Genomic DNA, 10644 nt, shown 5'->3' with positions numbered 1-10644 from the left:
TGGGTTAAATCAGGCTGGAATGAGAGGAAGGGTTGTAAAAGTGTAATAAACTAAGGATGTTCAAAACAGGATAACAAGTTGATTGCTTTAGCAAGTCTTAGGGATTGATTAATGAGTGAAGCCATACTTCTCTGGCTAACAAGTTTGCAAGAAGACACATAAACTGATAAGAAGTTAGAATCCACGTGGGCAGAATTACCTAATGCTAAACCAATCCAGGAGGCAGAAGAATGTTGGGGGGAAGGTATCTCTGTACTGAAATGAAATGTATAAAAGTTGGGTCAGCCCCAGGATCTGTGTGTATTCCCAGGGTAAGGGGAAGCACCCAACTTTGCATTGTTGTATAATAAATGTTCTTTGTTCTCAGTTTTTGTCTCGAACAATTTCTGTGAAGGTACTTCTGTTTCTCACAGGTGCCATCTTCTGTCTCTTCTCTGAAACTTTCTCTTTCTCTTCCTGTATTTTATGTTTATTGAGCTCTGTTTTTTCAAACTTTTTTTTCTTTTCCCTGGAGAGGGCTGGTTCCACTAGACCAGCCACAACTCCATCACGTGACTCCCTCTCCTCACCCTCGTACTTGAGAATGGTGTGAACTCTACCCTAGAAACAACCACAGCAAAGAGACCATTCAGCCCTTCTCATCCCTGGTGAAATATCATTCTGCCAGTCTCATCGACCTGCACCCAGTCCCTAACCCTCCTGACTTCCCACATCCATGGATCTCTGCAATTGATTCTTAAAACGTAAGAGTTTGAATGTTAAATGGCAGACCATTGAGGAGTGTCGTCGAACAAAGGGATGGAGGAACTGTGGTACAAAACTGCCCGAAAGTGGAGTCCCATGTAGAGATAGGGGGTGAAGAAAGCTTCTGGTATTTTGGCTTTCAGAAATGAGAGGATTGAGTGCAGGAGGTGGGAGGCCACGAGCAAGTTGGACAAGGCCTGGGTGAGGCCAACTTGGGAACGTTGTGTGCCGTTTGGGTGGCCGGAGGAGAGGAAGGATAGGAATGAAACAGCGCGTCGAGGAGAGGGACAAGAAGGGGTTGGCTTTCGGGGTTTGAGTTCCAGGGGAAGGTTGGACAGGCTGGGACTTTATTCCCCAGAGCGTAGAAGATTGAGGAAGATTTGAAAATTGTGAGGGGGGACGGATCGTGTCCATGGGGACAGGCTGTTTCCAAGGAGATTGGGAGAGATTCAAAGAGGAGGACATGGATTGAGATTGAAGGGGGATTTTCTTCCCTCAGAGGGGGGTGGGAGCGTGGAATGAGCTTTGGGCCAAGGTGGTGGAGGTGGGATGGACTGGACTCTTGGGGGGGAATGTGGGGCAGGTCCTGGTGTGGAAATGTGCAGCCTGAAGGGGAGATGGACTGGAGGCCCGAGGCAGCTCTCGGCCCCTTCCCCAGTGGGACTGGGCTGGCGAAGAGATCCCGTGGAGGGGTGGCTTAAGCTCTCGCGAGAGCGACCGCTGGGGGCCGCCATGTTGTTGATCTTTCCCGCCTTCGGAGCAGTTGGTCGCGAGCGGGAGAGGTTCGTGTCGGTGCTTCACGGGCGGGAATCGGGGCATTTTGGGAGCGAGACCAGGGAGGAGGGAGTTTCCACGGGTCGCCCTTTGGGTCTGGGGCGGCCGGAGCTCGGAGGGGAACGGGCGGGGAGATGGTTGTGAGGTGGGGCCGGGGAACCGTGAGGGAGTTTGTGTCGGGGTGACATTAGGGTGTGTGGTAGTCGGGGCCCGCGAGGCTGACGGGGGGGGTCGGGGCCCGCGAGGCTGAGGGGGGGTCGGGGCCCGCGAGGCTGAGGGGGGGTCGGGGCCCGCGAGGCTGAGGGGGGGTCGGGGCCCGCGAGGCTGAGGGGGGGTCGGGGCCCGCGAGGCTGAGGGGGGGTCGGGGCCCGCGAGGCTGAGGGGGGGTCGGGGCCCGCGAGGCTGAGGGGGGGTCGGGGCCCGCGAGGCTGAGGGGGGGTCGGGGCCGGCGAGGCTGAGGGGGGGGTCGGGGACCCGCGAGGATGAGAGGGGGGTCGGGGCCCGCGAGGCGGAGGGGGGGGTCGGGGCCCGCGAGGCGGAGGGGGGGGTCGGGGCCCGCGAGGCGGAGGGGGGGGGTCGGGGCCCGCGAGGCGGAGGGGGGGGTCGGGGCCCGCGAGGCGGAGGGGGGGGTCGGGGCCCGCGAGGCGGAGGGGGGGGTCGGGGCCCGCGAGGCGGAGGGGGGGGGTCGGGGCCCGCGAGGCTGAGGGGGGGGGTCGGGGCCCGCGAGGCTGAGAGGGGTGTGGGAACCCAGAAGGGTGAGGGGGACCTGAGAGCCTGAGGCAGACCCGGGAAGCTCAGGGGGTTGAGGACTCAGAACGGTGAGGGGGTCGGGGAACCTTGGATGGGAATGAGCGGGAAGTTTGTGATGGATGTGAGGGGGCTGGGGATGGGGACCTGCATGTGGAATGGGTGGTGGGGCCAATAATAGAAAGGTTCCACTTTTCCACAGGACTCTCTGTTCCTCAAGTAGATGCGGCAGTGATGTTCCCCCCACCCCATCGAGCGCCAGGATTCCAGGCGTGGGGGTCGATGAGGGATCAGGGATGCTATGAGGGCGGTCGACAGTCTGACCCGTTTGGCGACCCCTGACCTCAACCATCATGTTACTAAAAGGAATGGATGAAGGTCTGGCAGAGGATGAGGTTTGTCTTCATTTTGGTGAGGCATTTGATAGGCTCCACAGACTTAGTCATAAGGCTTGGGATCTATGGATGTGTGGATTCAGAAATGGCTTAACTGCAGAAAGCATTTGGATATGGGCATGGATGGGAGGGGTATGAAGGGATATGAAATGGGTGCTTGTCAGTGGGATGAGAAAATCAGTTCACCACAGACTGGAAGGTTTCTGTGCTGGAATGAGACGTCATTAACAATGACACCGACAGCCCAATCCTCTTTCTGCCAGTTCCGCTGCAGACATTAGAAGACGGTCCTGTTTAAAATAATCCGAATAACCCTGGGCGCGGACCCACCGAAGCCACAGTTTAGTTCCTGCACCTCAGATGGTGAAATCTACAGATTTTTCTTTAAAATATTGTTTACATTGTAAAACAATTTGAAAAGTGCATTAACTTTAGTGAATACCCACACTCCTGTTCGGCTCCGAATCATGGGTCCTCTACCGGCATCACCTACGGCTCCTAGAACGCTTCCACCAGCGTTGTCTCCGCTCCATCCTCAACATCCATTGGAGCGCTTTCATCCCTAACGTCAAAGTACTCGAGATGGCAGAGGTCGACAGCATCGAGTCCACGCTGCTGAAGATCCAGCTGCGCTGGATGGGTCACGTCTCCAGAATGGAGGACCATCGCCTTCCCAAGATCGTGTTATATGGCGAACTCTCCACTGGCCACCGTGACAGAGGTGCACCAAAGAAAAGTTACAAGGACTGCCTAAAGAAATCTCTTGGTGCCTGCCACATTGACCACCGCCAGTGGGCTGATAACGCCTCAAACCGTGCATCTTGGCGCCTCACAGTTTGGCGTGCAGCAACCTCCTTTGAAGAAGACCGCAGAGCCCACCTCACTGACAAAAGGCAAAGGAGGAAAAACCCAACACCCAACCCCAACCAACCAATTTTCCCCTGCAACCGCTGCAACCGTGTCTGCCTGTCCCGCATCGGACTTGTCAGCCACAAACGAGCCTGCAGCTGACGTGGACTTTTTACCCCCTCCATAAATCTTCGTCCGCGAAGCCAAGCCAAAGAAGAATGTTCAATTCAAAAGGAAAAAATAATGAAAAAATCTTAATTCAAAGCCCGAGCGCTGAGCAAGGTTCAAAAAAAAACACACAGGAATAAAGTGCCAACATCCTGCAGATGGATTTATCAGTGGCTAAGGACCAGATTTATTCTCGTCTCTCGCCGTGCACACACGAAGATGAGAGCAGTGTTTGAGATGCTCCAGGCTCCGTGTTACAACGTATACCCAGCCAGAAAGAATTCCGATCCATATCCCCACGTTTTTATTCCTGGGGCTGACGGCAGGGTTCAGCCTGAAATAGCAGAGGATGAGAATCCAGGCAAAAGGACAGAAGCCCAGACCAAAGCAAAAATTGCAGCAGAAGGATTTAGTTCCACCGGTAGCGAGAGAGGGAGAGTGGAAGGACACTTTCAGAATGCCCATAGGATTTAACCTGTTTAAAAGCAGGTGGCACAAATCTGTGCAGAGGGGCACAATTTAAAGGCGATTGCAGATGTTTGATTGGGAAGCTGCAGGAATTCAGCCCATCAGAATGAAGTAAATGCAATATCCATAGAGAGAAACCTTGGGCTTTTCTCTGGAGTGATGCAGGAAGCTCATGGACTGAATGGATTTGTGGCAGAGCTTGGTGGAGGAGCAGGCAGTGCTGAGGAAACAGAAGGCTGCTGAAGGACTTGTAAAAAGAGAACGTGCAGAAGGCTGCGGGTGCCTGGAGCACATGGCCGGGGAGGATTGTGGAGTCTGGAATAATAGGGACATTTAACATTTAGACAGGCACATCGATGCAACAAAAATAGTGGGTTATGGATTTGAGGGGTGAAAGGTTCAGTTTGTAGTAGGTTTGAGCAGGTGTCTTGTGACAGCAATACACCTGAGCAAAAAGCTCTACAAAAGTATGGACATCGCCCAGGACATCTCAGGTAAAAAGCCTCCACCATTGAGAACATTTGCTGGGAATGATGCTGTCAGAGAGCATCAGGAATCAAGGATCCACGTCACCCGCTCTGTTCTCACTGCTCCCATCAGGAAAGAGGTATAGCCAGGTTCAGGAATAGCCCTTCATCACGAGACTCAACACACATTCAGGGACTTTTCCTTTTGCACTTTGAATTTTTTCTCTCTCAATTCCAGTTTGTTTTCATATCCAAATTTTCAGAGATTACAAGTAGATGAGCCCAGTTGGGGAAACTTGGTTTTGGTCTATGTAATGGTTACTTTTATCCCCTTTTATTGTTCATTTATATTAGTGTCTGGGCCACTATGTGGTCCAGATACAGCTGACAGACCTTTACCAAAGGGTCACGTTTATGTGATTTTTTTTTTTCCGTAGGTAACAGCAGTTCATTTCCACAGCCCAGCGGACATCCAATTGATCGTGATACATATTTTCGCGAAGGCCAGTGCTATTTTTATAAATGAGATTAGATATTTGGTCAAGTTGTCGCTTGTTTCCATGAAGATATTGCTCCAGGTCTCACGCGGAGGCCACTCCTGTGATCGTGGTTAATTTTTCTGCGCTTTCTTGCCAAAATGGCCTCACTTTCACTCACGACCACGTAGAAAAGTTTAATGAAGCTCATCATCCCATTGGCCTTCATAACTATCCTATCAACCTGAGCGGCAACCTTGAGGGATATTTGGATTTGAACCCCAAAATCCCTCTCTTTATCCTCACTCATGTAACCGACTGGTAACCTTGTACCCAGCCTTCTGGTTTGTCCTTCCAAAATGCATCACCTCACACTTACCTGGATTGAAATCCACCTGCAACTTTTCTGCCTAAATCTGCATCCTGTCTGTATCCTCTTGTATCCTTTGACAACCTTACAGACCCAGACTTACTGACCCAACTTCTGCCTCTTCATGCAGGTCATTTATAAAAATCACCAAGAGCAGGGGTCCCAGAACAGATCCTTGTGGCACTCCACTCCTCTCTGCTTTCTTCCAACAAGACAATTTTTTATCCACAGCCAAAGTTACCCTGATCCTTTGCCAAATTACTTTCTGATGAGTCTCGTCAAATTCTTGCTAAAATCCATGTAGACCACATCTCCCACACGACCCTCATTCATTTCCTTTGTTACCCCACTCAAATAAAACTCATTTAGACTCATGAGGCATGACCTTCCCATCACAAAGCCATGCTGACTGTCTTTGAGAAGTCTGTACTTCTGCAAATGCTCATAGATCCTATACTGGTCTATAATTCCCAAGATTCTCCCCATTACCTTTTCTAAACAAGGCGACTGCATTTGATGGTTTGTGCTGGATTTTGGGGGCAGGGGGCTGGGTGTTTGTGGGCAAGGGCTGGGTTTGGGGCTCAGGGAATTCTCTTTTCCTCTTGACTGCAAGGAACACTATGTCTCACTTCCTGCTAATGTGACTCTGTCTGCTTTATGACTGAATGAAGTGAATTTTGTGTAATATTGCACTTTATACCATGACAATCAATTGAATTTTGATCTTGGCATGTTTGGAAGAATGTTCTTAGTGACAGTGACCCAGGTTCAAATCTGTCACCATGTAAGGGGTTTGAGTGTTTTTTTTTCTCATCCTTGTTGAAGTCGAGTTCCTGTCAAGGTACAAAAAGGTACAGTAACAAACCACAAACTCTAAAACACAGTCTTTATTGAGTCATGCCAGAAGGAATGAGGGGTACCAGTGGTGGGTGAACAGACTCACCTCACTATCGATGTTTGAACGGGAGTTAAAGAACACAGTCACATGGTAGAGCTTTTAAGACATTTTCCTGCCAACAAATTGGATAACATTTCTTGGAAGGTATTAGTACAGCTTCTGCTTTACATTTTGCACATCCTCTTCCTCAAGACAGAGAAAGGATTTGTTGTTGGCAATTTAATCTCATGTGCCCGTTATAATTAAGAACATCCTTCTGGTCTACAAAATTTCAACAGAAATCTGGAAGGGTTGCTCACAGTACACATTGGTAATCATTCTCTGCCTGTCTGATTTCTGGTTTCCAATTTACACATGTAAATGTCTAGTTTCATAGTAATTTTTAATTGTTGAAGTTGACAATGGTGGCTAACAGTTCAAAGCAGAAACTGCCATTCTGGGTCTGAGTGGTGCTGAAGGCTTCTTGCAGCCTTTGGATCAGGCCTGATGAGCCTCCTTCAGGTGGCCAGAATACTCCCGATGTAAAGTCACATATTCTGCCCGAATGCGGCTGTAAGGAGGCCATGTGAAAGAGCAGATGCGGCTCGGAGGAGTACTTACCAATCTTCCTTCGGGAGGTATAATCTCCGTGTCTGAGCAATTCCCCCGAGGAACCTGAATGCAGCCGCCTGATGATAATCAGCCAGGGACCCAAATCCCCGCGCCTGACAGCCCCCCTCCTCATGCCCGACAACCCACCCTTCCCGCGTCCGACAGCCCCATTCACCTCACCCGAGAGCCTCCATCACTGCGCACGACACCACCCATCACTGCTGCCTGACAGCCTCCCCTGACCCAACATCCTGTGCCAGCCGCACCTGCCCTGATGTCCTGCACTGACAGGAACTGGAGTGCGCTCTGAGGCGCCTCTCCTGCAGCTGTCCCTTTCAGGCTGCCATCTGAAAGAACATTCCATAGGGCTGTTTCTGCTTCTGCAGACTGATTCTTTACGTAGAATGCAGCTGAAAGTGGCTCCAGCTGTAGTCAATTCGCACTATTGTTTTAGAGATGAGGCAGGCATTAGGATATGAGACTCAGTCGAGGAGTTGAGAATTGAAATGTCCTTAGTCACTCTATCTCCTAGCTTCCTGGCAAAATCTGTGTGATGGTGTCTTCATCACAATTATCAGAACAAGATCCAGCTAATATTCTGCACCCTTCATGAAATTGGAAAGTGAATGGGGGGAATTTGTGTGGTCAGGGCTTAATATGACACAGAATGATGCAGACACAGGAAATGTGAGCAGGCTCTTACCACTTTAATGAGGAGATATATATACAAGAGGACGTGACTTTAGGGTGAAAGTGGAAAGGTTTAGGGGGAACTTCGAAACTTAATGAGTGGTGGGAGTGTGGAACGAGCTGCCATCTGATGTGGTGGGTGCAGGCTCAGTCTTCAATTTGAAGAATAAATTGGATAGCGACAAGGATGGAGAAGTCTTGAGGGTTATGGAAATGGGTGCAGGTCAGTGGGACGAGTGGAATGATGTCTTCAGCACAGACTTGAAGGGCTGAATGGGGTGTTGTCTGTGTTTTTATGGTTCTAATTAATGCCAAGACATTTTGGGCACTAACTATACATCCACACAGAGGGAACCCAGACTGAATCTTTACATTTAAACATAGAGCAGAGTAATTGGCCAAAGGAGCTCTGACCATATAAATAGTCCCATTAACCACCCACCACCACCCCCATCCCCCCCCCACACACACACACACACACACACGTGTACAGAGTTTGAAGGGTGGGGTGAACATACAAGCAGACCCGTGCAGACGGGGCCAGATTTGAACCAGGGTGACTGACGTGGCAGGACCATTGCACCACCTGTGGCATAAATATTCCCAAGTCATCGCCCTAAACCAATGCTCCAAGGCACTGGGAGAGCAAACAGCTTAAAGTATACCCAATTCTGCATAGTTTGAACTGCTGTACAACCATCAGGAACAAAGAAAACCCTAGTTGGTCTTATTGAAATTTTCAGCTATCATAGAGCACAAAAGGCTTTCAAACCCACAGTCAAAGAACAAGTCCCCAAAACAAACAGATCTCTGTCATGAGTCAAGGCTCCTCCGACACTCCCTGAGCTGGAAGCATTGGTTACTGTTTTGACCCCACGAACTAATAAACAACATTGATGTTATTTTGACCACAATGACAAAGGTTGGAGCCAGCCCTTGTTTCAATGTCCAGCACTATTCAGCATTGATACCTCACACCTGAAGGATCAGCCAATTAACTGTTGGCCAGATTCCAGCTCAGGCCTGGCTCCTGTCTCCATCAAGGTGGCCAATAGCGAGAGAGCATCAATTCAGGGGCTGTTAATCAGGTGACAGAAATTCATGGGTTTAAAGCAGGTGATTTTTTTTCTTCCCCTTCCCCCCCCACTCTTCTCTCTTTCCCCTTCCCCTGCTGCCCTCCTCCCCCCCCGTGTTCTCCTCCCACTTTCCCCTCTTCTCCCCTTCTCCTATTCTCCAACCCTCTTCACCCCTCTCTTCTTCCCCTCTTCTCCTCCCCTCCTTCTGATCTTCTCTCTTCCCCCCCCCCCCCCCCCCAGTAACCTGTGGCTTTCATCCTGAGATGATGCTGCCATCAGAGGAAGGTAGGAAGCCTGGTTTTACTGTGGCTCCTTTTTCTGGGGTTATTTGAGTTGTTGGGGTGAAAGGAATTTGGTGTTCGTGGAAGCCACCGTATGTGGGTAGTTTGCAATCTGGTGTTTTCCATGTGGCTCAGAACGATGGAGCCAGAGAAATGTGTTGGTTTCGTGTGTGTGGTTTACGGTGCATGCAACTTTAGCTCTTGTCTTGGGATGATGGTTTTGGGATGTTTGTACCTGATTGTGTCTGAGGTTTGCCTTTGAAGTGTCGGCTGCTGATGGACGTAGGTGGGCAAGAGCTGGGTTTGGGGATTGCATGGGAAATGGGGAATTCTCTTGCTCTTGAATGCAAGAAGCACTTCATTTAACTTTCTGCTCATGTAACCCTATCTGCCTTATGCATGAATGAAGTGGTTTGTGTAATATTGCGCTTTATTACAGGACAATCAATTGAATTTTGATCTTGGCATGTTTAGCAGAATGTTCTTAAAATGACAGTGACCCAGGTTCATATCTGTCCCCGTGTAAGGAGTGTTTTTATCTTACCCTTCACAAAATGGGAAGGTGAATGGGGGTATTTGTGTGGTTCTGTTGTGTATGTTTCAAGTTCCTGTCCCTGTGGATGTACATTTTTTTGTGTTCACTCGTAGTAACTCAACCAATTTCTGTAGCGACGCAAATACTGGAGAGACTCAGCAGGTCAAGCAGAGAACTTTATATAGTACAGATACTTGCCTAATAAAGGGCTCAAGCCTGAAATGCTGGTTGTATGTTTATCTGAATACTGTCTGGAGCAAACAAACCAGGGTATCCAATCAGAATTGGGTGGGGAGTTTTGTGCATTAAAGTCCTATCAATGCAACATTTAAAAAATTTTAGGTTCATCTGTGTCTTAAATCTTTAACGTTATACGTGCAGGACAATAACAGGCCCTTCACCCCCAATTAACCTCCAGTCTCCAGAGAACAGTACAGCACAGAAACAGGTCCTTTGATCCTTCGAGTCTGTGCTGAACTATTATTTGGCCCATTCCCACTGACCTGCAACCAGTCCATCGCCCACTATACCCTTCCCATTCACATCCCCATCCAAATTCTTCATAATTAAAATTGACTCCTCATTCACCATCACCCAGCAGCTCATTCCACATTCCCTCTACTCTGAACAAATTCCTCCAATTTCCCCTCTCAACTTTTCCCATTTCACTCTTATCCCAAATCCGCTGGTTTATCTCTGAGTGGATAATGCTGACCTACATTTACTGTCTATCCATCTCATAATTTTAAATACCTCTGAGGGGACGATGGTCAAGAAAGGGGACGAGGGCACAGAAAGGGGACGGGGGCCCAGAAAGGGGACGGGGGCCCAGAAAGGGGACGGGGGCCCAGAAAGGGGACGGGGGCCCAGAAAGGGGACGGGGGCCCAGAAAGGGGACGGGGCCCAGAAAGGGGACGGGGGCCCAGAAAGGGGACGGGGGCCCAGGAAGGGGACGGGGGCCCAGGAAGGGGACGGGGGCCCAGGAAGGGGACGGGGGCCCAGGAAGGGGACGGGGGCCCAGGAAGGGGACGGGGGCCCAGGAAGGGGACGGGGGCCCAGGATGGGGACGGGGGCCCAGGATGGGGACGGGGGCCCAGGAAGGGGACGGGGGCCCA

This window comes from Narcine bancroftii, assembly GCF_036971445.1.
Source record: "Narcine bancroftii isolate sNarBan1 chromosome 14 unlocalized genomic scaffold, sNarBan1.hap1 SUPER_14_unloc_2, whole genome shotgun sequence".
Classification (NCBI taxonomy): Eukaryota; Metazoa; Chordata; class Chondrichthyes; order Torpediniformes; family Narcinidae; genus Narcine; species Narcine bancroftii.
Note: the sequence above shows the minus strand (reverse complement) of the source record.